This window comes from Neophocaena asiaeorientalis, unplaced genomic scaffold (assembly GCF_003031525.2).
Source record: "Neophocaena asiaeorientalis asiaeorientalis breed wild unplaced genomic scaffold, Neophocaena_asiaeorientalis_V1.1 scaffold371, whole genome shotgun sequence".
In the NCBI taxonomy this organism is placed as follows: domain Eukaryota; kingdom Metazoa; phylum Chordata; class Mammalia; order Artiodactyla; family Phocoenidae; genus Neophocaena; species Neophocaena asiaeorientalis.
In genome coordinates this window covers 4977316-5000075 of record NW_020172369.1, presented here as the reverse complement: position 1 = coordinate 5000075, position 22760 = coordinate 4977316, and the positions used below count along the sequence as shown (strand labels likewise).

Here is a 22760-nt window from a genome sequence, read left to right as displayed (position 1 = left end):
TGCTTAAGTTTTCGTTTTCAACACCACAATGAAAATGCTGCTTGCTCTATCAATTTCACAGGCTTTGAAGGGAAAGTGAGAAAAGAATAGCAAATTGTGTAAAATGTCATAAAATGTAGATGAAGTGCAAATTGTTCTAAAAATGCAGGTTTCGATCCTTACTCTCTGACTTAGGCAGTGTCTCTATAACATCCTGTCATCCTGTTTTTATCTTCATTTCAGAATCAATTCAGCAAATGTTTGATCGGTTACTATAGAACAGATTCAACACTAGACACTGGGGAAATAAACATTAATATGTTGTGAGGTCTGCCTTCAAGGGACTTACAGTCCAGTGGGAGAAAGAGAGACCACTAACGGGGCGATTACAATAAAGTGTGAGCTGCTCTGGGTAAGGGATACTCTAAACAAAGCATTATGGGAATGCAAATAAAGGACATCTAAACCAGATTCACTTGGAGTGGCTGGATAAGCAGGGACAGCTGCTCAGAGAAAGGGGCACCTGAAGAGGGAAGTAGGAGTTAGTTAAGGTAGTTAAGGGATTCAGGGAATAGTTTATGCAAAGTCTCGCCCACATTTAAGGAACTTTGAGTTGATGTACAACTAGAACACAGAACACACAGGAAAGTGTAACAAATGAGGCTGGATTTGAAACAGAGCAGGACCCCATGGTCCTTCCCCCCATGGTCCTCTGTTTGCCTTTTGTCTGCGGAAAAACCTCAGCCAAAGAAGAAGTTTAATCAGAGAGGTAAGAAAATGCAGAAACAAAGGAAAGCAGTCAAACGGGACAGAACAAAAATAGCTTAGTCAGTAAGCAGAGTTAAGGACATTCAGCTTCTTCTCAAGGGGGCTAAAGATAATATTCTGAGCCGTATCCTGTGCGCTGTCCTATAGATACTGAGACCTCCACCAGGTGAAAAAAGTTAACTACAAGATGACCAGACTATAGCCATGACATAAGCTGCCACGATTCTAGGAATTGGACTGAAGAAAACGGGAACAAACCGACCCTGGAACTGAAGACTAACTGCACTTAAAACAATCATGATGACGCCGGTCAGACCCCCGACGACCAATTTCAAGATGACGGTCAGAGCTGACTGTGCTGTTTTTGCATGTAGCCCCCTCCCTTCACCTATAAAAGCTCCTGCCTATTGACTGTCGGTCGGGGGGAGTCGGCCTTTAGACAGGCGTCCGCCCTCCCACCCCCTGCAGGTTACCAGCATACAAAATAAAGCAAACTTTCCTTTCCACCAACCTTGCCCCTTTACTGGCTTTTGAGCGGCGAGCGGCCAGACCCCACTTTCAGTTACAGACTGACAATCAGGGACCAGATCACTAAAGACTCTGTATGCCACGCTAAGGAGTTAGCACTCTTTCCTGGAGACCACTTTCAGAAAAATCAATGAAGAATTTTAAAGAATGGCATGAACAAGTCGGCATGTGAGGTAATTCTCCCTGGCACCGGTGTAGAAAACAATATAGTTCTGGCTAAGTATGGCAGAATGGAGACCAGTTAGAAAACTTTAAAAATCATATTCAGCCATATGCCATCCAGATGATAAGACTCTAAACTAAGAGAATGGCAAAGGGATTTGAAATTCAAAGGCAGATTCAGTACTTAATAGACACAGTGTATAAAACTTGGTGGCCAAGGGCTATGAAGAGTGAAGGATTATAGATAGAGGCCTCAGAGTGACTTCCTGTTTGATTTGTCAGATCTACTGAATGGGGGATGGTAAGTAAGGCAAAGGCTACAGGAAGAGATAAACTGTGGCAGAAGACAGTATACGGGGGCAGACTGATTAGCTGGGTGTTTGAACATGTTAAGTTAGAATATCATACAGCGAATATCATTTTGTGTCAAGCACCAAGGGGAACTCTGAAAGAAGCACTAAACGCAATTCTTTTCCTCTACGGTCTGGTTAAGAATAAACATATATGGGGCTTCCCTGGTGGCGCAGTGGTTGGGAGTCCGCCTGCCGATGCAGGGGCCACGGGTTCGTTAAAAAAAAAAAAAAAAAAAAAAAAAAAAAGAATAAAAAAAAGAATAAACATATATGAATAAACTATTCACGGCAATACTCGATAAATGCTAGGGTCAATGAAACCTGCAACAGTGAGTGGCCAATTTTATCAATGAGTGGTACCACAGTAGTTGTATCCTAGATCATAGGGTGAAGCAATAAACACTGACAATATTAGTTTGGACACCTGTCTGAATAAAGATAAATCCATTTATGAATATTAAAATGACATCACTTTCTACAATGAGGCTTCAGAGAAAAACATTTATTCTGAATATGATTTCATCTTTGTCAGATATGACAAATCCATAGAATCTTTGCATCTCAGAGCAAAGAGGTTTCTAAATGTCAATCAACTAATCATCAAATGTCGATGTCCCTCCACAAGATTCAGCAATATTGGCTTGGTCCAAAATTTTATCCCTTGTCACAGAACTGATCTGACAACTGCCTTGTAAATTAAGTTCACCATTAGAAGCACGTGTTTGCCAAGATCATACAGAAAAAAGAACTAAGAAAATTATTTCTCAAGTCAATGGTATATGTAAATACCTCAATTAGAAGGGCATATAATCTGATTTAACAATTCATTCTTTAACCCATAACTGATCTCAAAACTGGTGTCATTTTCTTGTGGTGGTGAGCTCCAACAGAGAAATCACAGGAAAACAGAGGGAGTGAAGCATGGAACACGAGCTCTATCAGATCTCCCTTAAACCCCAACTCAGACTTCCTCGATTCCTGACACAGGCAAGTCACGCCACGACTTCGACTAGATTTCCTCTCCTACGAAGTGGGAATTGTGAGGCCTTAATGACACACTGTACATTAATGTGCTTGAACAATACCTGGTTTTCAATTAATGTTTAATGAATGAAGTCTCGAAGACACATACTGAACAAAACAAACTATAAAACGAAGGAAATGATGTGCTAACAATACATGACCTTTTTTGGCACCAGCTGCACAAAAACAGAACTGTGTACCTGACACGAGGCAGCCCCAGGTAAGTCATCCTACCTCCAGTGGCTGAGCCAGAAAGCCAGGGCTTTCTTGGGCCGATAACCTAGCACAATTAATTTTAACCTGAGGGTGGTCATAAAGTCCATAAATCGGTGAATGCACATAACATATGGTATATTAATGTTACTTTACAATATACCATATCTTCTAGGACATATATGTCTGTTTCCACGCTTTACAGGCAATCTACATAATCAGCACAAAATGCTTTCACTATAGTCACAGAGCCGAAGTCTCTCCCCACTTTACAAATCCACTGTTCTTTAAACTGCAGTTAAAGCTTTGCTTTTCTTTTCACTTCAAGATTGTCACTGAGGTTCCTCTTTTGCTTACAGACAAATGCGGGCAGGTGGGGGGGACGTTTTGATTTCACAATACAATGATGCCTTGTCTTGTATGTTAGACCCCCAGAGGTGGCCCTAAGCCCGCCTCCCGCCATTAATGATGGAAATGAGACTAACCCCCAGCAACAAGCAACAAAATGTCCCTTTGGGAAAACCTGTGACAATCACGCTGGGGCCTGTAAAGGCCAGCCTTTCCTCTGCCAATTCTGCAGGACGTAAGAGTCAGGCTTCAAGGGAGACAGAGCCCCTTCCTCGCTTCCAGGAAGCTCATTCAAGCTGGGCTCATGCCAGAGGCAGGCAATTCACGACTGGGGGTCCAGCGTGGGTGGTGGCTGACATCCTAGTAGATGTTAGTCTACAGCTCACAGCCGTCCTGCCCTTGCCTGCTGCAGGGGCCCAACAGAGGGGGCATGGCAGTGCAGAGGGGGGCACCCTGCTCTGGGAGAATTTTTTTCTTGCTCTCTTTTCATGTTCCTCCTCTCTACATATTTCCCAGAGGCAAGGGTGTGTTATGAGCTGAGTTGTGTTTCCCCAAGATTCATATGTTGATAGTCCTAAGTCCCGGTACCCCACAGTGTGACTGTATTTGGAAATATGGCCTTTGAAGAGGTAACTAAGTTAAAATGAGGTCATTAGGGTGGGCCCTAATCTAAACTGACGAGTGTCCTTATACTAAGAGGCGATGAGGACACACAGACAGACATCAGGGACGCACGTGCCCAGAGGGACAATGTTGTGAAGAGGCATCCAGGGTACAACCATGTGCAAGTAGAGAAGAGGCCTCAGAGGAAACCAACCCGGCTGGCACGCTGGTCTTGGACTTCCAGCCTCCAGAACCGTGAGGATATAAATTTCTGCTGTTCAAGCCATCCAGTCTGTGGTATTTTGTTATGGAACCCTAAAAAACTAAAAATACAAGATGCCTTCCTTCCCCAAAGTCAGGTCAACCTAAACATTATTATGAGATTAAATCTCCAGATATGTAACATTCAGTACCCTATCATCAGAAGAAAATAAAGCTGGAAGCTTCTTCACACTATCACACTAGATGGGGGCAGGCGGATAATTTATTTAAGTCAATGTGTTTTCAAGCCAGCTTTTACAGAAGATTTCTAATTATCAGTGTGCTTTTCACGCAGCAACCCTCCTCCATCTCTTCAGTATCATTTTCACAACTCTTGGTTCAAGAGCCACTTAAGAAATAAATGATTCATGGCAACTGAAAGCACGATAATTTTCTGTGAGGCATGATGGTTGGGTTTCTAGGTCTATGAGGTGATTAAAAACTGCTACCCCTTAAACCTCTTAACTTCTTTTATGGAAAAAAGGCAAAAAGAGACCCAGAAAGACCGATGAAGATCAAATCTCGCCTTCGTAATATACACCCCCACCCCCCACCCCAGGACTTAAAATTCTACCCTTAAGAAAGAAAATTACACTTTTCCTTCAGAAAAGCCAGACATTTCTGGTTCTGTTCCAAGATGAGATGTATCAAGTCCTAGGTGTGAGAGAAGGCCATGTTCATTCATGAGACGGATTAACCCAGGAAGGATTTCTGAATTCTGCAGAGCTGTTCTTCCCATCTTCACGCAGGCAGGACTGGCTACAAAAAGGGGCAGATCACTTCGCCAGTCAAAACATGCACCAGCGGTGTGATCTCGGGCCAGATGCTTAATCACACAGCCTGTTTCCTAATCTGTAACCCAGGGAGCACACAATCCATTTACAGGGTTGCTGTGAGAGTTACATGGGATATTCAGGTAAGCACCATCCTCAGACACAATATTTCTCAAAAATCAGTCCATGGACTCCATGCTTAAAAGCTGGAGGCTTAATGAAGTCTTGGGTCACACTTCACGTCACTAGACCAGGTTGGGGGTCTGGAAATCAGCACTTTGAACACGCATTTTAACAAGTGAATTAAGGCCGTGAGGCCCAATCTGAGTCAGGACAGAGGGCAGAAGAGGAGCCCAAGAACAGCGTGTTAGCATCAAGGCAGCAGGCTGCCCGCTCTGTTCTCAGCAGGTACCCTGGTTCTAGGATCCGGGCTCCAGCCCGAGGCACCAGCATCCCTGTCCTCGTTCTGGTTCACCTTTTGTCCTGCTCTGAAGTGATCTTCCTAAAATACAAACCTGGCTAGGCTGCTCCCTGCTCCGGAGCAGCCCCACTGCAACTCTCTGCCCTCCTTCTGGTCTCCTCCGACTGCCTGAGTCTGCTCTGGCCAGGCTGGTCTCTGAATTCCGGCCAGCTCTGCTTGCTTTGCTCACATTTCAGCCTAAATGGCACCTCTTCCAGGGCGCCCTCCCTAACTGCCCGGTCACTCCCAGTAATATTAATACATTCCACTTTTCTGCCTAGAACTTAATACCTGCTGATATTCCCTTGTTTGTGTGGTTGTCTCCTCCCACTAGAAAGAGTAGATACAGCTTGTTTGTTGCTCTATCCACTGCCTATCACGGTGCGTGGAACACAGAAAGAACTCAATAAACACGTGCTGAATGGACGAACATGTTAATGAATCACTGGCCTGCACTGCCAGCCTTGGCAAGGCTCTCACACTGTATGCAGGAGGCTGACAGAAGAGTTGCATTTTTACATGGAAGCAGACAACTGCGGTACAGTTTGCATTATACAGTATCTGTGCTCAGGGGAAAGTGTTACAGAAATACAATTTCTATAAACTGATCCCGTTAAAGAAAGCTGGCATTTAAATCATTCCTATATCTTCATAGTGGTTTGTAGAGTGAAGCATTTCTTTTTTCTTTCTCACAGCTGAATTTTCCAAAAATTTCACGAGAAGCCCTTAAAACAGTTAGCTGTGCATACTTGCTATCAATGCCAAAATCACCTCACTTACATTTTCCTATTTACTGATACAAATAAAAGTATTGTCATTGTCTTTGGAACAAAATATCCCTTAACAAGAAAGCAGTAGAGTCCAGGGAGTACTGTAAACCCACTCATGTTATAACTGTTCTCAGCTCCTTTAGAAACTGTGGGACAATGGAGCACATCCAAAGGCTCTTGGGCGCTGTTCTCGGGAAAATGGACGTGCATTGGGACCACAGAACGTCTAGAAAAGAGGCATTATAAAGAGAGCTTTTATAAAGAAAGCTATTCAAATGCATTTCTGTCCAACTCCTGGACTCATTATTGTGTAAGGAAAGATTTCAGAGACCCATAGGTACATTAAGAATAAAAGAAAACTATGAATAGATGACAGTTCCATTTTAGTACTGGCTTCCCCTCTCCCACTGATTCAGAAAAATTATATTCTATACAATCGTTTCCCAGCAAAGACCCTGCCACCCATCTTTCTCGCAAAGGAAGGGCGAAGTGAAAATCTCCACTTGGGAACTTTAATTGGTTCTCCTGCGTGTGTCATTGTGGGGAGTGAGATGCAAAGGAACTAGCAGCAGATGAGGCGGGAGGGCGCCTGGCTTCGGGTTACAGAGAGTTTCAAAAAGGAAAAAGGAAAATAGTTGGTTGCAAGGCTGGAAGCGAAATTATGAAAGGAAAATCAGACCCCTGGGTGCAGCCCCATGAGGAGATAAGTACAGGCTTCACCCGAAATGGTTTCTGGCCTGCTGGGGACACATGGCCACCCGGGATTTACGGATGAGAACACAGTCCCAGAGGGAGAAGTTGTCACACCAGCCGGGAGGCTGTAGGTGCCACTTACAGAAACCCACGCCCCTGAGCTGAAACTGAACGTAAAGCAAGGGATGAGGGAGTCTTTAAAAATATATATATTTTTAAATTGACATATAGTTGATTTACAGTGTTGGGTTAATTTCTGCTGTACAGCAAGGTGATTCAGTTATACATATATATACATTCATTTTCATATTCTCTTCCATTATGGTTTATCACAGGATATTGAATATAGTTCTCTGCTCTACAGTAGGACCTTGTTTTTTATCCATTCTATCTATGGATACAAAAGCTTACATCTGCTAACCCGGAACTCCCCCTCCATCCCTTCCCCAACTCCCTCCGGCGGCAACCAAACTTCCCTCCTGGTCCTTCTACAATGGCTAATTACCCTTAACAACAGACAGGTGTCCTGCCCTCCACACTGGTGGTTCTAAGTGATGGCTGCATCCCCTGGGGGAGCTTTCAAGCACCACCAAGGCAGAGCCCCCACCCTCCACCCCCAAGGGTATGTTAATCAGAACCACTGGGGGTGGGCTCTGGGCGTCAGGAAGCAGTAGACCTCCCCAGGCGATGTTTTTTGCAGCCAGTGTGGAGAACCATTGCTCTAAAGGCAGCAGGAGAGAAAGGAGACAGACAAGATAAGAGGGATCAGAGGGCCCACCCCAACAGAGGGGGCCAGCATCCCTGCAGCACGAAGAGGGTGAGGGCCTATTTAAAGGAGGAAGAAAGTGCAGCAGTAACAAGGTGGGGCCCCGTGCGCAGTCAGCCCTTTGACAACAGGAAATGTGGTAACAACCAGAAATGTATGAAAACTCAGGGAAGGCGCCTGGCGAGAGAAGACAGACTTGTCCTGGCAAAACCAAGCCAGGACAAGTTGAGCTATTTAAGTTGGGAGATACAAGAGAAGATGAATCTTGGTTGTAAAACCTGGGAGGAGACTGTCTGCTGAAGCTGGAGTAGGAGGTGGGTGTCAACCAAGACACCCCAGAATGAAGTCTACGCTAGAAAAAGAGGGCTGTGTACTTCCATTACCAAATGGCAATGATTCAACACCTTTGCACGTTGATGATTCCCCTATAGATAGAAACTTTGGCGTCACACTAGAAACAAGAACTTAAAAAAAAAGAGGTAGCGAATAATAGCATGTTCCTGACTGCCTACTACCTTTGCCTCACGTTGCCCTTTAAGAATTTAGTACTGCCTGGACGAGGTTTTGAGTCTTCAAAAGGCAAAATTCTTGGATGTCCCTATAAATTTTTTTTCTGACGCCGGTGCAATACTGCACTCTTTTTATTTGCAGAAATTGGGTCCCCTTGCTCGTAAATGGGCCCTACAGTCTGTAGTACATTCTGCCTAAGGAACGCTGCGGTAAGGACATTAACACTCACAGGCCACAAAAGGAAATTTACACATTGATTGAAATACTCAATACTCATTCTACAGCTCCCTAGGAGCACCAGGGGAAGGTCAGCTAAAACCCACTGCCACACAGTTACAGCTGCACCACTGGAATCTGGAAATTAACACGGATGTGAAATTCATGATTAAAAGACTAACAAGGTTAGCTAAATGCCATTAGGCAAATTATATAAGATTATGTAAGAATTTTGAACAATTTGGAACAAGTCTGAAATGTCTTGCTTTGGACGGGTGTCCTCCTTCTAAAGCTGTGAGCCCAGTAAATACCCTCTTGTCATTTTCTTCATGTCTATCTTTCTTGAATTCTAAATATCTTTATCTCAAGAGAATTGACTCTAGTGGACTCCCTACCCTGGTTTTTCTCTCTTCCTATAGCTGTTCAGTCTCACTGCCCATAATTTTGTGATGTGTGTGAAGGTTACCAAGCATGAGTCTGGGGCTACCTGGAATGATAGCTACCATTGTTGCCTTTGGATTTTTCTTCGAGGACATCTTTTTGACCCCCAAAAGCTATCTTCATCATCCAGAGTCCTGGGCCTGGGGGGGGCTGGACTAGATGGACATGGCTATACTCCAGCAGGGAGGTGAAACCACAAACCATAAGAGAATAAGGATCTGGCTGGCGATAACACATCCATACCTGACCTTCATCCACAAAAACTGAACAGCTAACTTGGCATTTTATCAAGTCTGATGGGAAGTTAATGATGTGAAAGAAAGACAAGTATACCCATGGCTAAGCTGTATGAAGCGCGTATGTGGCAGAGGACATTGGGTGGGGAGGTACTGAAAAGAGGATGGGACAATTATTTGAAATGTAATATCCTGGGGTACACTGCGACAGGTTCATAAACCTTTATCCACAATTTTGAAATGCAAAACTCTGTGAAAACAGTTTCTTTGTTACTTTGCTACCAAACAAATTTGTTCCAAACCCTGACCTGAGCTGACAGGACTTTTTCTGTCCAGCTAAATGTGAATATTCATCTACTTTGTTCCAGAAATGACTGTGTTTCCTGAGTCCCATGGGAGTATTAGATAACCTACAGTATACAATCTGCATTCCCTTTCTAAAAGCTGGATTCTAAAAGACATTTAGCCCCAAGGGGTTTGGCTACATACAACTGTTGCTGACCTGCATACAACTCCCAAACAGGTGAGTTCTCCAGATTTAATCCTTCCACCGTTTTCCCACATCATGAAGGTGTTTCCCTGACCTCAGCTTTTCAATGATTTCTACAACATTATTTTAGTAGACAGATTCACAGGGAACAAAACAGGACAAAGCTGAAAAACAGGCATACCACATACGATTTCACAGATGCCGCCTTAAACACACGTGCTCATCCTTTCCTTTGTCACATTTTTCACTGCATCAGTCTGGGAGTTCTGATACTGAGTGTACCCAATCCTGTACCGTAGCATGTGTACGGTATGGGTAATATGAAAAACAGAAACGTGATGCTGATCTTCAAAAAGAAGATATCAAACTACATTTTAACTGCAAAAATTAATATTCCAAATGATATGTCCATAGATTTGCCTTTTAGCAAATGGACACAGAAAGCGAGGCAGAAAAGAGAAAAAGATGGAAAGATTAGTGCTTGCCTGGGGCTGGCAATGAAAACACAGAATGACCACAAACGGGCACAAGGGATCTTTCTGGGGTGATGGAAAAGCCCTAAAACTGAATTGTGATGGTGGTCCCATAACTCTGCAAGTTTACTACAAATCTGTGAATTGTACACTTAAAAGAGGAGACTTTTATGGCATGTAAGTTATACCTCAATGAAGATGTGAAAAAACTAATATCCTAAATTTCTAAAGTAACACTTTTTATGTCCACACCTCATCTTTTTTCCTGATGTTTCAAATTAATACCAGTTCAAATAGGGGGAGAAGGGTGCAATAAATTGGACCCATTCCTGATTATGAAGGGAAAAGGAAAAATCTTGCTCCCAAATGACTAATTTTACATCTAGACAGAGAAGATGAGTTCTTCCAGATATTCCCCTATATTTAGCAAATGAAATAGAAATTATTTCTGTTTTCACATGCCACACATGTCTCTCTAATTACAGCATGCATCACATCAAACAGTAGTATTTTGTTTACCACTCATCTTGCAAAGATAGTGGAAACTCCTAAGGACGATGCCAGTCTTCACAGTATTTTCAGGACCTAGGAGGTATTCAATATATGATTATATTGAATGCACGGATCCCTTCACCAGAACCATTGAACACATTTCCATTTGCTTGAACAATATAAAGCAAATTAAAAAGACATTCCTTACTTTCCAGATCAGGGCTTCTCAACCACAGCGCTACTGACATTTTGGCCCTGATAATTCTTCCCTGTGGAGGGCTGTTCTTTGCATTGTAGGACGTGTAACAGCATCCCTGGCCTCTACTCATTCACTAGATGTCATTAGTAGCCCTCATGTCCCTACCCCCTACCCTTGTCCAACAGCTGTGACAACCAAAAATGTCTTGAGACACTGCCACATGTCCTCTGGGTAGCAAAGTCACCCTTCGTGGAAAACCGTAGCTTTAAATAGAAAGAGTATATGACAGATCAGATCAAACTGTTGTGTTCGTGTTTCAACAGTGCTTTTCATGTTATCACTTCCTAAAGCTAGCGAGAACATCAAGACAGAAAAAGCATAAACCTAGCAAATGATGTTCCTCTGACCACAGGCCTTGGCCTATAATGGGGAGAAGAAAAGAAGTTCTTTCTACTCTCCTTGTAACTGTGGAGATGCAAAAGACTTGTTTTGATCCCAGGCTGACAGGTTTCAGGGTATGCGGAGCTGCGAAAATCCGTAAGAGATGGGTCCAAATGTCAAGTGGCCTATGGCTGTAAGACAGTAATAAAAGCAGCATGTTCACTGCCAGCACTGGGCTGCTTATTATGAACTGTATCTAGGAGAACAATTTTGAAAATGCTACTGAATATTTAATAAAAGAAAAGATCTATAATAATTCAGGTCCTGACCAGCTGCTATTAGTAAGGCACTAAGCCAGTTGGAACCTAAAGGTTAAGAACTGTGGTGACAGAAACTATTAAATTAAGTGTAAGTTTAATACTTCAGGGTTTTATTTTTCTCAGCAACCACAGTGTTTAGCAATCCTCTTCAATACACCCTGGCACAAAATCTGAAAAGCTATTATCCATATTGTCTGCTTTTAATGAGTCTCCGGACTTTTTAGTGTCAATTCTTACTTTGGAAATATTGGGAATTTCATGCTGATGTTCAAAGTTCAAGATGTACATTTTGGGCAAAATGACTGTTATATAATACAGCAAAGAAAAAAATATTCTTAACATTACCTGAATATGCTTACATATTTATCAAGATGCGTAATACTTTACTGCAAAGCATCATTATTTTTTATTCAGGAAAAGAAAGGAGTGCGTACCTAACCTCAACACTAACAATTTAGGTGCCACAAATGACATCATTGTAGGTTTCAGCCACTTCTGTGTTTATCAGTCTATTGCATCTAAGAAAGAGCTACAGTGGACAGTTTACCTGTCAATTCCTCACATTTGAAAAGGAAGCATATCTTTTTTTTTTTTTTTTTTTTTTTTTTTTGCGTTACGTGGGCCTCTCACTGTTGTGGCCTCTCCCGTTGCGGAGCACAGGCTCCGGACGCGCAGGCTCAGCGGCCATGGCTCACGGGCCCAGCTGCTCCGCGGCATGTGGGATCTTCCCAGACCGGGGCACGAACCCGTGTCCCCTGCATCGGCAGGCGGACTCTCAACCACTGCGCCACCAGGGAAGCCCGGAAGCCTATCTTTTACAATCACATTTGTAAAACTATTTATATTTTTCTCTGCATGCCTATTGCTAAACATAAGCAGGTTTAGGACTCTGAGATATTAAGCATATAATTCCTAAATCCACTAAGAGAAAGAACGTACACAATATGCAAAAGCCCTCTATTCAGTCAAGCCATAACTGTACATATAATTATGGTATTCAAATCAGATTACTAATTTAGGTGTGTTCTATCATGTCAAGTATACACTAACATAAGAAAAGTCAGAATAAAACTGAATGGGGGGCTTCCCTGGTGGCGCAGTGGTTGAGAGTCTGCCTGCTAACGCAGGGGACACGGGTTCGAGCCCTGGTCTGGGAGGATCCCACATGCCGCGGAGCAACTAGGCCCGTGAGCCACAACTACTGAGCCTGCGCGTCTGGAGCCTGTGCTCCGTAACAAGAGAGGCCGCGATAGTGAGAGGCCCGCGCACCGCGATGAAGAGTGGCCCCCGCTTGCCACAACTAGAGAAAGCCGTTGCACAGAAACGAAGACCCAACACAGCAAAAATAAATAAATAAATGAATAAACTCCTACCCACCCCCCCAAAAAAAAAACTGAATGGGAAGAAAAAAGAGGTAAAGAAAATTTAATTACTCTTTCTAGAAAATGAAAACTCCTAGCACATAATATTAAAATATATACTTACGGAAAGATTAGTGGGAAATGCAGCTTAATTATTCCTGTTGGTGGTGAGTAGTAAATACAGTAGTGTCCAATCGCCCCAACAGTGTCCAATCGCCCCAATCGCTAACTCTGTGCCCTGGATTATCATATTTGCATTTGGATGAAACTGGGACACATGAGGCATGAAATGGCCAAATTAACTTTCATTTTACTTCGTTTGAATTTCCTCACATACTTTATAAATATAAAATACAATAAAATCACATATAAAACACCATACTATTTTATAGTTATTTAAATTCTCATATGCCTATACTGTAATTTCTCAACTACAACGGACTACGCTACTACAGTACGCCATGTGTAATGATAATTACTAAAGCTAAGACAGTTGCCTAACATTTTTATAAATCTTTAAAAACTTTATAAGCCTATGGTTATTTTAAAAAATCAGCATTAATAACAAAAGATCAACCAACTGAATGTCACAAATGCATAAGCCCTTTTGGATTCAGTTTTTTTCCACTGAAGCTAAAATGTAAAATTGGCACCGTGAAGCTTGAAATTGAGATTTAAAGATAAACACTGGTACCAGCATTTTGCTGCTTGCTAGAAATTGCTTTCATCTGGAAATTGCCATTTAGCAAGGCTCATAGATACTCTTTATGAAATAAAAAGATGTAGCATCATAAACTTTTCAAACAGCCATAAAATTCCATGTACATTTCATGATTCTGACACTTCTGTATATTAATAGTTAATATCTGCTTTAACAGTAGCAAAATTAGGTAAATCATAATTTTAGAATATCAGAAGCCAAAATACAAGTTGTAAAACTAAAATAAGCTCTTTCGATTTATCCTGCATCATTTAACACTGCGTAAGAAAAAGACAAATGCTTTAATACTTCGGCATTAAATAGGGAACATAATAGCTGCTTTGGCAAGATAAAGCAAGCTACATCACTTAATGTATTTGGAGAATTCAGGAATGATATTATAAAAGGAAAACCAATACTTTAAACTTAATCTGGCTGATTTATTTCACATACACGCACACATACATGTACACACAAAACGCTTCTCACCTACAACAGCCATTGCAACAACTGAAAAATAAATTTCCTTTGTATCACAGACAGCAAGTCTGACTACAATGATTTTACGGTTTAAAATGTTGAATCCTTTTATAACTTAGATGCTTTTTTAAAGCTTTTAAGATAATGAAAGAAAAAGATGTTCATCTGTGAAAAAAGCTTTCCCCCAGTCTGACTTAATGGCATACATTTGCATGAAGAACCTGTGGCCCATCAAATATAAAGACTGCGGCCAAAGCAGTTTACACTATTAGTGTTTTGAGCAGACTAATTAAAAATCTCTTAAATATTCCACACCCTAATTTTTCTTTAGTAGCTATTCATGAAGACACAGGCAACATGATGCAGTGGCAAGAAGCCAGAATTTGAAATCAGAACGCCTTATTTGGGGTCCTAGGAGCTCTACCATTCACTAGCTGTGTTATTTCCATGCAGTCATCCTAACCCTGCATCTCAGTTTCCTCATCTCTGCAATGGGAGTAATTCCACCTTTAGGTCAACATTAAAGGATGAAACAAGTGAGGACTGAAAATGCATGATATTAACTAAAACACATGGTAATTATTTCCACCATCCCCCCAAATACTCCAGCTTGTCTATAACTTAATGATGCCTGTTTTTATAAGACAAGTGAAAATTACAGGAAACTGTACTTGATATATCTCAAATAAACCAACGAGCCAAAAGGCTCATCAGTAACTCTAACAAGATTGGTTCACAGGTCCAAACCCTCCACAGATGCTGTGGCCACGATAAAAGCTCCGATTTTGTAAACTGTCAAATAATGTGTCATTATCACTATCCCTTTCGGTGTGCTCATTCATGAATACAATGAGACATGCCTGTTATGGAGAACCAAGCACTTCATGTGCCAAGAAAGTGATTCTTTCATTCTTCCCACTTTCCCAAGTGACCCTGTCCTGCTGTCAACGAAGGAGAAAAATGAAAGGAAAGCAAAACAAGAAACGACAATGCTATCCTATAAGCAGCTTGAGGTTGAGGGTCATGCTTTATTCGTGATTGTACTGATTTCTTTCCTTTACCCCACTCCCCGTCCACATTCCACCTAGTAGGTCTTCATACTTATTGACAGGAACTAAAAGCTATATGAGAAAGAGCCACTGTCATCTGTGTAGATGCAAGCGAGGAAACAGTCAGACCTGTCCCTTTGCTCTCTGCCTTTTCTTTCTATTTCATTCCTTTGGTCACACGGCTCCCGTTCCCTCTGGCTTCTGCCACTTTGTGTCCAAGCACTTGTCGAAAACTTCCCTCACTTAATCTTACTATCCCATCTCCCTTTCTTCTGCCTGCCACCTTGGCCTTCGTCATTTTTTTCATTCTACGCACCCTCCCAGGCAGATCACAACCTCAACAACTTCAAATACACGGAAGACTTGCAAACTTTTATCTCCAGCTCAGCCTCTGTCTTGAATTCCAGAACCGCAGGCTTGTGCAACTGTCAACTGAATCTCAAGCCCTGGGTGCCCCTCTTGTGCCTCACATCACACGAATCCACCCCTGAATTTGTCACCTTCCCCTGCATACTGCACCATTCTCTGTATTCACTATCATGACCAATGGCACATCTGTCCTTTCAATCACTCAAGCCAGAGCCCTGGGGAGTCATCCATCCCTAAACCCACCATCCCCTCCCTGCTTCTCCTCTCCTTCTCCGATCCCCCCACCTTGATCAGTCTGTTCAGACCTTAAAATCCACACTAGGATTCAACAGCTTTTTTCCACAACTGCTTTTTTCCACACCACCATCCTCACATCCCAACCATTCTTTACAACACACCCAGAGTGATCCTTCTAAAAGAACGACCTGAATTCATCTGAACCAAATATGGCCCACAAGACCCTTCCCGAAGTGGCTCCAGCCTCTACTTTCCATTTCCAGCTTCACCTACTGCCCCTGATGAGTACCAGTCTCGGGGAAGTACCAGCTATTCCACAGACGTGCCACCCTCTTCAGCTCCTTCATTGTGTTCTCCCTGGTCCCTCTGCTCAGAATGATTTTTGCCAGCCCATTCCCACCCTCAGCTGCCTGGTCCCCTCCAACTCACCCTTCCAGACTCAGATCCTGCCCTGCTTAAGGGAAAGTCATCTCTTTGGAGTCAGGCACCCCTGAGGGAGCCCAGCATCTTTTAGGCACTGGTTCCAACGGCTGTTAAGCGTCTTTTCCCTCCCAAAACTGAGATTCTTGAGGGAAGTGAAGGGAATCCTCTTATGTCTGAGGTTTCATCATCCAACACTATGTCTGGTATATGGATATATATCTGGTGAATGCATAAATGAGTAAATATCACTCCAACTAAATTTGACTCAAACACTGCCAAGCTTCTAGTGATTGATTATGTGTGAATGAGAGGTTCAGAGCTCTCTTTACAAGGTGCCATGGAAAATATCACAAGGCCACTCCGGCTGCAATTCCCAAGGGCTGAATACAGAAGTTGTGGTGTTCTTGTGTGTAGCCATGTTACAGACTGGCTTTTTTATAGTTTAAGAAAATTTGTCTTGTGTGGTTTTATTGCCTCTGACCTATAGCATGAGCTGCTTCAACATTAAAGTTTCCCAGTAGCTTCAGCACGTTCAACCTCGTGGGGGTGATGGAGGAAGGAGTTCGGGTGGAGGTGAAAGGCCAGAGTGAGTGGAAGCAACATTAACAGCAATGACTGGGTCACAAATACAGCGAGACCTGAACCCCAAGGACCTATCTGAACACTCTTCATTCCTTACAGAACAAATTCACAGAAAGGCTTCCATATGCAACCTTGGGCCTCCCTGAAGACTGAAATGACAGATGCAGCAATGCTGACTAGTCACACCTTTTGGTACTTTCAGAAAATCAATTGAAATTGATTACTTACAAATGAATACCAGATATGGTATGCGGGGACTGGGTCCTGTGAAATTGAAGAGGAAAGTACAAGGCTGCTATTGATCAATTAAAACACTTTTTTTAGAAAAACCTGCCTACTCCATAAGGTTCATAGGGTGCCAAGTGCTCCATAGTTGAAGTAAAGGCCCCCCAATCAGGCCAAATTTCCCTGTCCTCTGCCATAAAATCCACACTTAGAAAATTGAATTTTTCATAAGTTTTTAATCACTCACAGGCTTGAAAATTATACAGTCCTCTAAAACCAAGAAGGGGGAGTGGGTGAGACATTAACATGATATACCGAAATATTATAACAACGACAACAACAAAAATAATAACTCAAAACCCAAAGAATATGAAGAACTTTTTTTAATGGGTTTTTAAAATTGTTTGATTTTGGAAAAGTGTTTCTTACAAAAGGGCAGCTGCATAATACAGAGACCTCTGCAACAAACGTTGGCTCCAGTGTGAAATCAGGAAAAAATAGAGGAGGTGAGGCTCAGGGAAACGGTTTTGAAAATATTACATGTTGGTTTTAAATTCTGCCCTTTCCCTCTGCATTTAGAGTGGAGTTAGACTCGGATGCAGACACAGAAGATGTGACACAATTTTCCTTTTCTGAGACAACACGCTTGCACTTCGCTTGTGAGACATACTTGTTCATTTACTTTTAAAACCATCAGTTCATCGTGAACAACACATGACACTGCTGTAGTCATACTCACTGCTGATTAAATCATTTTTGATTTAAGTTTTTCGAAATCACCTAAGAAAATCTCAGGTTGCTACACTTCTCTCTTCGATGAGAATGACGCAAGTATGTGACATCAAACACAAAATCTGCACGCCTCTCCACTGTGTCCCACGATCACTGGAAGGCTTTATGCTTCCTATTTCACAATGCTAACATGGGGGTTTCTTTTCTGAGCTCATTGCATGAACTAAGCTGTAAACTCTTCCTCAATAAAGATCTGGAAGACGGTGGGCACGGACCTTTCCACCATCCCTTTAGCTCTATCCTAGGGTCACTGTGGGGAGAACATGAGATAGTATAGGATTATTTTGAGACGCACAATAGAGGATATCTATATGACACAGCTGAACCATAAGAAGGCCCCCAAATTGGATGCAGTAGAATGCCAGGCCTCATCAGACTCCTGGCCTCCACTCTTCACTCAAAAACACACTAGTGTTATCTTGGAAAGTGCTCTGACCTTTCTAGGCCTCAGTTTCCCCTTGTGCAATAAAGGATAACAAAGTAACCACACAAGGTCACTGATTAAAGTAAATATGGTATGTACAGTTCTTAGCATGGCAGCCAGCCCACGGTAAGGGCTCTGTGTTAGCTATTCATTCCATCCAGTAAGGATGTGGCAGATACATCATACTCGGAGCTGTCTTTCCCCACACCCAACCCTCGCCCTCAAATTCAGCAACGTCCCAGCCTTGCGGGACTGTCTCTGCCATGTTGCACGTGAACAGCTTGCTTGTAGAACCAAGACTTAGTATAACCTCCAACAAGTTTCTCCCGGATGTATGAGGCAAGAGCTCTAGAAATACAATCAGCCCCAGACTCCCCAAGCCCAAAAGGAAGATAATTCAAAACAGTAGAGATAACTGGGGAGACTAAATGGTCTTCATTCACTTTATCCATATTAAAATTAGCTTGCATTTCTTGTATGTCTTCTGACAGCAAGGATAGCTAGATGTCAGAGGCAAGTTAGTTGGCGATTTAGAGGTAAGCCAATAAATAGTTAACATAGTCAAAAAAATAAAACTGAACTATGTACGTTCTAAAGAATGAGTTAAAAGTAAATTATGGACCCAGGTCGAGTCACAAAAGTGACTGAGGAAGACTTTTACTACAGAATGCCCCAGAGCAGAGGAGCATTTGAAATGTAGGTAAAAGCACTTGAAAGAGTAAAAAGGAATATTTGTACTCTGACAAGGAGAGCTAAAACTGCAGAAAGACTCAGTTGATGGCAAGGACTCTATCTGGCACCCTCCTGGAAGCTCACACCCAGAGACTTTTGATTTGACTTTTTTTTAATTGAGATGTAATTGACATATAACACTATTCATTTCAGGTGTACAACATAATGAATCAACATTTGTATATATTGCAAAATGATCACCATGATGAGTAGTTAACATCTGTCACCTCACATAGTTACAGTTTTTTTTTCTAGTGATGAGAACTTTTAAGATCTACTCTCTTAGCAACTTTCAAATATGCAATCCAGTATTATTAACTATAATCAACATGTTGTACAGAGAGTTTTGACTTAAAAAAAAGCCAAATTAGAACATTTGTATTGAAGTACCTTACAGTGGTAGTATACCAGGTTTCTTTAAATATTAAATCAGTCTGTAAGCTGTCTGTGGCATATGTGCCCTTTACAGAAATTAGATTTTTTATATCTAGAAAACAGAGTAAATATTTACCAAGGGCCAGAATACTATATAGATCTGGATGATAATCTAAGAAAGCCACAGGAAAAAAGCCTTTCAATCATTCCCAACTTTCGGAAGTCAAGTGAAAAGTTTGACAGGCTGTGGACCAGACTTTTAACAAAGTAGAGTCCATGGGTGGGTTGGTTCCAGGACCCGTGAAGATACCAGAATCAGTGGATGCTCAAGTTCCTCATATAAAATAGCATTATATTTGCATAGAACCTTAAAGTACATTCTCCCACATATTTTAAATCATCTCTAGACTACTTATAATACCTAATACAGTGTAAATGCCATGTAAACAGTAAATATGTAAATGCTACAATATGTAAATAGCTGCTGGAGCAAAGCAAATCGAATTTTGCTTTTTGGAACTTTCTGGAATTAAAAAATATATATTTTTAAAACCCGAGGTTAGTTGAATCCACAGATGTGGAACCAGAGGATACGGAAGGCGAACTAGACTGCTCACACAAGACCCCTAAAACTGCTTCCCACCACACTGGTACTAAGGCCCAGAGGAAGCGTGCTTATTTAATATGAAATGTAAATTATTTCCATTTCTGAACATACAGTACAGTATGTTGCAAAGTGCAGGGCCTCTCTGCCCCAGGGGTGCTCTCCAGCTGGGACTGAATTCATGCTCACAGATGATGCTGATTGTGGATCGATGGATGACCTGCTTGCGGTGGTTCACTAAGCTGTGTGGATCCTGCAGCTTACATCTGCGGGTGGAAACAAACCCAGGAGTGCTGTCCTCCAGCGGGAACCGTGGGAAGGGTAACATACCATTTTCTTTTTCTCGATTCTCTGAATATGTGAATAGGGAAGTGAAAAGCAATGGAATCCACTTCAAACCGAAGGAGAAAACTCATTTCACCTGCTGGCATCTCTACCATGTGCTAATGTAGGCAAGCTTTTAAACAATAATTATGATAATAATAATAGCTCCCAGTCATGGAGAACTATCTTGTGAGCTAAGCACTTTGCATACTTTACTGCTTAAAGTAAATTTCCTCATCTGTAAATTAAAGATAATAACGCACCCATTTTATTATGTTATTATGAGGATTCAAGGAGAAGAGATGGAAAAAGCAGTTTGCAAATTGAGGCAGCAGGGCCAAAAAGGACAGGGTTTGAAAGAGACAGACATGGGTTAAAATCCTAACTGTGATTTCTACTATTTGATCTTGTTGAGTTCCAGTTTCCTTTTCTCCAAAGTGGAGATGAAGCTACCCATCTTGGAGAGGAATTGAAAGAGACATTAGGTCAAACACCAGCTGGTGTCTGCATTACCAGGAGGTATTCAATAAATACTCATACCCTCTCTCCTATTATACATGTGAACTGCTTCTGTTAACCTCCATCAGCAGCCATTCAATGTCCACAGAATCCAAAGATGCATTTCCTTTCCTAACAATAATTTTACTCAGTTTAATAAGCCAGACACTGGTTCAGTAGCTTTAAATCTATGAACTCACTTAATCCTCACCACAATCCAGAGAGATAGGTAACTGTTATCCCCATTTTACAGACAAAGACACTGAGGCACAGAGTTTAGGTAACTTGCCCAGATTCAAACAGATGGTACCCAAGCTGCCAGCATGGCTCCCTAGTCTGTCCTGCTAACCATGATGTGACAGTGCATCATGTTAGGAGGGGGTCAACCTGTTTGTGCTTCCATGCTCAGATGTAATCTCTTCTAGAGATGAGCAATGGCTGCTCTCACCAAGTACAAAGTGTTGACTATCTTTTCAACTTTTGAAATTACATTTTGTGTATTTTCTTAGAATTCCTTAAAAAAAACTATGATATGTTTTTAAATGAGGTGCCTATAACTAGTTCATCTTGTTCCATGTGCTAGAATGCTATAAATAAATGTGCTGCTTTTTCTAAAGAGTACCTAAATAAATCCTACATCAAAACACAACCCTGAGTTTTGATTTAAACGTTTATTACAAGTCCACATTAAAAAAGATATATTAGGGCAGTCAATGTTATCTGTTTTATTAAACTAATGACTTCTCTACCAAAAAATTGGAATATTCTCCTTATTTCTAATATTCACTGTCTTAACAGTCATAGCAGTACTGTATGGTATTTCAAAGTACTCCTTTTACAAATTTAATCAACTAAAATATTAAACATCAATGATGATAATCTATTGCTCTGCTTAAAAGGAATCTCTAGGGGACAGACGAGAGAAAGGTTAAAGAATTCTAGAATTCTATCCTTCAAAGTAGGGCAGGGCAGCTACCTATAAATCATGCTCTTTGTTTATTAAGATAATTAAGCCTATCAGTACACTTAACTTTCAGACTCAACAATTGTCTGGCATGAACCATTTCCACTTTTTCTAAAACAAAGGGGATGTGTTCAAAGGGGTCCTCTGCAAGCTCTCTGTACAATGCATGCTATTTTAAAACATGATTTATGTGTCTAATTCCTGGAGCTGCCTTGAAAAATATACTGGGGTTTTCCTTGCACATTCCCTATTAGGAGAAGACACTCCAATTTGAAGAGTGCACTCTGTTTCAGACTGCAGAGCGCTATATCATGTCAACATTTTCATTAAATACGTTCAAGCTAGACCTTAAACAAATGGAATGGAGAGCCACAGCTGCAGCCACTGCAGAGAGACAGTTATCCTGCCGGGAGGCTTACATAAGAGGTGGAGGACAGTAAGGGTGAAACCCAAGTGTCACCGTCTGAACACTATTGCTTTGAGACTTGCTCACATTCTTAAAGTGTATGAAATCATACACGCTGAGCGGGTTTCTCATTTTATTTGCCTTATAGCACAGAACTCTAGGTTGACATATAAGTTGTCTTTCCCTAAAGGACTGGTCTCCAATTACAACTTCTGCATAGGGGAAGAGAAAAGTGGGATGCGCGGGAAGCCTGGAGGCCTGAGAGGGAATGACTTAGCCCCCATCCCCAAAGATCTATCGCATCCAGGAATATTACCAGAGTCATTCCCTTGAGGACTTGCGATGGAGGTGACAGGACCCCCTTAACACCCCCCAGCCCCCCCCCCGCGCACACACACACACACAGTCAAAGGGCTTGGAATGTGCAATCAGCAGCAGGCAAAATGCCCTCAGAGCACCTGTCCTCTCACAGCATTTCCGTCTGGCACGTTCAGCACAGGCTGGAGCCAGTTCTCCCGGGACTGCTTCCCCTCCCCGCGTGCCCTGTCCGCGGCTTCGCACCCTCAACTCCCCAAGCTGGAGCCCTGCTAACAAGAGGAGCCATCCCCAGCTTCCCACGACGTGAAGATAACAAAAACGAACCTCCCCTTCCCGTGGCGCCCTCCAACTTCAAAAACTACAGTCAACTTACTGGGACGCAGGCGACAGGGAGCCTTCGGGGGGGACCGCACTCCTGCTGCGCACAGAGCGAGATCGG

At 42.1% G+C, this 22760-nt stretch overlaps 1 protein-coding gene across 2 annotated transcripts in view; it reads right to left on the bottom strand.

The window, feature by feature from the left end:
- Positions 1-22732, bottom strand: part of PAG1 (phosphoprotein membrane anchor with glycosphingolipid microdomains 1) — a 141950-nt gene extending 119218 nt beyond the window's left edge. Inside the window, exon 1 of one of the 2 annotated variants that reach the window (XM_024731345.1) lies at positions 22695-22732. The gene's annotated coding sequence lies outside the window, so the exon portion shown is untranslated. The remainder of the gene's footprint in view (positions 1-22694) is intronic. The other variant, XM_024731355.1, reaches the window with a different exon arrangement.
- Positions 22733-22760: the final 28 nt, after the last annotated feature.